This window comes from Stegastes partitus, unplaced genomic scaffold, assembly GCF_000690725.1.
Source record: "Stegastes partitus isolate 25-593 unplaced genomic scaffold, Stegastes_partitus-1.0.2 Scaffold1402, whole genome shotgun sequence".
NCBI classification, from domain to species: domain Eukaryota; kingdom Metazoa; phylum Chordata; class Actinopteri; family Pomacentridae; genus Stegastes; species Stegastes partitus.
Window position 1 is genome coordinate 162,173 of NW_007579133.1, and position 4,987 is coordinate 167,159.

General features: G+C 43.1%; 2 long non-coding RNA genes across 2 annotated transcripts in view; one reads left to right on the forward strand and one right to left on the reverse strand.

Annotated features, from left to right (window-relative positions):
* Positions 1–4,987, reverse strand: part of LOC103370312 (uncharacterized) — a 23,655-nt gene that overhangs the window by 13,394 nt on the left and 5,274 nt on the right. The window contains exon 2 of the long non-coding RNA XR_520880.1: positions 331–337. This is a non-coding gene — a long non-coding RNA (uncharacterized LOC103370312). The remainder of the gene's footprint in view (positions 1–330; positions 338–4,987) is intronic.
* The window catches only part of LOC103370311 (uncharacterized), an 8,457-nt gene continuing 7,858 nt past the window's right edge, over positions 4,389–4,987 (forward strand). The window contains exon 1 of the long non-coding RNA XR_520879.1: positions 4,389–4,402. This is a non-coding gene — a long non-coding RNA (uncharacterized LOC103370311). The remainder of the gene's footprint in view (positions 4,403–4,987) is intronic.

Here is a 4,987-nt window from a genome sequence, read left to right on the forward strand (position 1 = left end):
TTGTAGAACCATGTTCATGCAGGTAGACTGATGGAAACCACAGCTGGACTCAGTTTGGTGTCACTGATCACAGCTGGGTTCACTTTGGTTCTTTGAGCTTCTACTTTGGAGCCTGAGTTTCACTTTTTCTAAAGTGGTGACTATTGTTAATGTCTGATTTGTTGTTAATGATTCCACCAAGGTCACTGTTAGTTAAGTAAATCAGTATTGGACCTTTTTAGAATGATCAGTGACAGTGTATTACCCTCCTCCTCCTCGGACAGCTCCCCCTCTACCTCCTCGGTGGCCTCCACCTCCACCTCCTCCTGCTCCTTCTCTGAAAGATACAACACAAACCCTGATCACTAACCAAACACTAACATCTGATCAGTGACACCAATCAAACACAGATATCTGATCAATAATGTGAAATAAGAACAGCAGATTTTACCCTCTACAGGAGCCGTAGAAGCTGTTGCTGCCAGTAAGACGATCATCGACACTACCAGTAGGTTTCTGTTGGGACAAATCAGTTCTGATCAATACTGGCTGGAAGTTATTATTATACCAAAGTAAACTAATGGATAATTGTCAATAAAACATCCAAACCCTAATCAATGATCAGCAATAACTAAAGGGATCTGATTGGACAGACGACCTGTCAATAAAAAAATCTGCTGAAGTGTTGTTACAGTATTACTGAGTACTGCAGTCATATTAGTTTACTGAGTTTGTATAATTAGCAGTATACAAAGTAGTAATTGCAGCAGCAGCAGCAGTAGCAGTAGTAGTAATATTAGAATCAGTGGCACTAGCAGTAGTAGTACAAGTAGAAATAGTAATAGTAGTAGTAGCAGTGCAGCCAGTAGTAGTGGTAGTAGTAGTATTATAATCAGTCATAGTATTAGCAGTAGAAGCAGGACTTTTTCTGGACATCTTCAACCGTCCCTGCAGCTGCCTCAGGTCCTCCATCATTGGGCCTGTGCCAAAGAAATCAGCCATCCCCTGCCTAAATGATTACCGCCCAGTTGCTCTGACCCCAGCAATCATGAAGTGTTTTGAGAGTCTCCTTCTGAAACACATCAAAGACGCCATCCCTGCTGATCTGGACGATCTTCAGTTCGCCTACAGGGGGATGCAGTCCCTCTCACACTCCCATCAGCCCTGTCCCACTGGTGCATCCTGACTCCTACACAAGGATGCTATTTGTCGACTTCAGCTCAGCTTTTAACACCGTCAGCCCAGACAAGCTGGTGCTGAAGCTCCTAGACCTGGGCCTGTCCCCGTCTCTGTGTTCCTGAATCACAGACTTTCTCACCAGCAGGCCTCAGGTGGTGAGAACTGGGGACTGAACGGCCCAGTCCTCTTCACACTGTTCACACACCATTGTTCTGCCATCCACTCCACCAACCTGGTCGTCACGTTTGCAGACGACACCACTGTGGTGGGCCTCATAAAGGACGATGATGAGACCCACAACAGGGAGGAGATCCAGCACCTGACCCACTGGTGTTGAGACAACAACCTTGTGCTGAATACCAGCAAGACAAAGGAGGTCGTTGTGGATTTTAGGAGGTCCAAGAAGACAGATCACGCTCCGATCCACATACATGGGGAGGCAGTGGAGCGTGTGGACAGCATCAAGTTCCTGGGCCTACACATCACATCTGACATGTGGACAGGTTGGTTAAAGTGTCATGGTCTCCTCAGCAGCTCTTCAGAGTAAATACATGGCCTGTTGTTCTACAGGCAGAACAAAACCCACAGTGTTCCTCCTGAATCTGAGGTTTAACAGTCGGCCTGAGCATCTCTTCAAGCAGACTGAAGTGAACGAAACAGTGTGATACCCTGATGACTGGAGAACACTGACGAGATGAATCACCCCACACTTCTCATCCACACTTGGCACCTTCAGACTGAGGAACTTCTGAGCTACCTCAGAGACCTTCACCCTAAGCATCATCAAAAAGGCTCATTAATGCCTGGATTTCCAGAGGAAGCTGAAGGGGGCGGGGCTGAACTCCAGCATCCTCAGCTCCTTCTACAGGTATGTGGTGGAGACCCTGACTTCCTGCATCATGGTGAGGTTCTGCAGCTCCACGGTGGCCGAGAACAGGACCTGCAGAGGGTGGTAAAGTGTGTTCAGAGGACCAGTGGATCTATCTATCCATCTATCCATCTATCTATCTATCTATCATCTATCTATCTATCTATCTATCTATCTATCTATCTATCTATCTATCTATCTATCTATCTACCTATCTATCTATCATCTATCCATCTATCTATCTATCTATCTATCTATCTATCTATCTATCTATCTATCTATCTATCCATCCATCCATCCNATCTATCTATCTATCTATCTATCTATCTATCTATCTATCTATCTATCTATCTATCCATCCATCCATCCGTCCATCCATCCATCATGAGGTGAGGCTTCCTCCAAGTCTTCACACTCTGCCTCGTCCACAGAGGATGTGTTGGCCTGCTTTCAGAGCTCTACGAAGTGCTTCTTCCAGACACCATCAGACCGGCTGAACACAGTCTGGACCAACACCCGCCTCCCTTCCTGAGGCATCAGATGGTTTGACAGATCTTCCCTGAGGCCACCTAAAGTCTTTCTCCACAGCCTCCCCTGACCTTTCAGTTTTTGCAGAGCTTCAGCTTCCTCTGGAGCCCTTCTTCTTCAGGAGTTCAGGACACCACCAGGGCAACCAAACCCAAAAGGTCTCCTTTTTCAGCTTGATGGCCTCCCTTACTGCCAGTGTTCACCAGCAGGTTCTCTGGCTGCCCCGACAACAGGAACCAATGATTTCTGACCACAGCTGCTAACAGCTGCCTCCACAATGGAGGCCTGGAACACGACCCATCAGAGTCCATGTGGCCAACTTCCCCCTGGAGGAATTAGGATGTTTCTGTAGGTAGGAGTTGAAGATTTTACAGACAGGTGCCTCCATCAGATGTTTTCACCATCTCTAAGCATCTAGGTTCACCAGGTCTGCCCAGTAGCTTTTCATCTGGTCCAGTTCGTCTCCAGGTGGTGATCAGCTGATGGCTCACTGTGTCCAAGACATTCAGCAAAGTTCTGAACATAGTTCTGACCAATCCGTGTTCTGCACAGAAGATCAGTACCAGCAGATCACAGTGGTCCAAACCAGGAGAACGTCCCTCCAGGTTTAACATCACTGTCCACATGAGTGTTAAAGTCTATGGCGAAACATGGAGAACCATGGAGAACTATGGAGAACTATGGCAAACGTCAACGTGGTGGTGTAAATAAATAGACCACACTAAAAGTTTTCCTCTCAGGAACCAACAGAACCAGAGAGACTACCCTCTGTGTGGTAGTAGAATCAGTAGTTGTAGTAGCAGTAGAATCATCTATAGTCATAGTAGAATAATCAACAGTAGTAGTAGTAGTTGTAGTAGAATCAGCTGTAGTAGTAGTAGAATCAGAAGTAGTAGTAGTAGAGTAATCAGCAGCAGTAGTAGTAGAAGAATCAACAGTAGCAGTAGTAGTAATAGTAGTATAATCAGCTGTAGTAGTAGTAGAAACAGTAGTAGTAGTAGCAGAATAATCAGCAGTAGGAGTAGAATCAGCAGCTGTAGTAGAATCAGTAGTTGTAGTAGACTCAGTAGCAGTAGTAGTAGTAGAATCAGTAGTATTAGTAGTAGAATCAACAGCCGTAGCAGTAGAATAATCATCAGTAGTAGTAGTAGACTCAGTAGTAGTAGTCGTAGAATTACCTGTAATAGTATTAGCACAGTCTGTAGTATAATGACAATAGTACTCCTTGGTCGTAGAATCAGCAGCAGCAGTAGTGATAATAGTAGTGGTAGTAGTATTAGTATCGACGGTAGTAGCAGTAGAATCAGTAGTTGTGGTAGTAGTAATAGCAGTAGGATCAGCAGCAGCAGTAGTAGTAGTAGTGGTAGTAATAGAATCAGCAGCAGCAGTGGAATAGGCAATAGCAGTCGCAGTAGCAGTAGTAGAATCAGCAGTAGTAGTAGTAGTAGTAGTAGAATCAGTAGTATTAGTAGTAGTAGAATCAGTAGTAGTGGTAGTAGTAGAATCAGTAGTAGTGGTAGCAGTAGAAGCAGTTGCAATAGTAGTAGCAGTAGAGGTAGTAAAATCACCAGTAGTAGTAGTAAAATTAACAGTAGTAGTAGTAGTAGTAGTAAAACAAGCAGCTTTAGTAGTAGTACAATCAGCAGCATTGGTAGTAGTATTAGTAATATAATCTGCAGTAGTCGTAGTAGTAGTAGTTGTAGTAGTAGTAGTAGTAGTAGTAGTAGTAGTAGTAGTAGTAGTAGTAGTAGTAGTAGTGTTGAAGTACTACTAGTAGTAGTATAATTAGCAGTATAATGACTGTAGGATTCAGCAGTAGTAGTAGTAGCAGTGTTAGTAGTGGTACTAGTGGTGCAATCAGTCCTATAATGACAATAGTACACTGCAGTATAATGAACATAGTTTTCAATAGTATTAGCAGTAGTAGAACAATCAGCTGTAGTAGTAGCAGTAGTAGAATCAGTAGCAGTAGTAGCTTTAGCTGTATAATACTGTAATATTCAACAGTTGTACTATAATGACTGTAATACTCAGTAGTAGTAGAATTTGCAGTATCTTAACTGTAGTACAGTTAGGAGTAGAATAGCTACAGTACTCAGTAGTGGGGGTAGTATAGTAACAGCAGTACTCAACAGTAGTATATAATTATTTAACAGTATAACAGTAGTATTTGGTAGCACTGGTAGTGTGATTAACTACATATTAACAGATGTTCTTAGCAGCCACAGTAGTTTTCAGCAGTATTAGTATAACAACAGTAATATTCAGCAGCAGTATCAGCAGTATAGTAATGGAAGTACTACTAGTAGTATCAGTAGTAGTATAATAACAGTAGTAAATTGAAGTAGTATCAGGAGCAAAATAACAGTAGTACTGAGTAGCAGTAGTAGAAGTATCAGTCGTAGTATAATAACAGTAGTACTTAGTATCAGT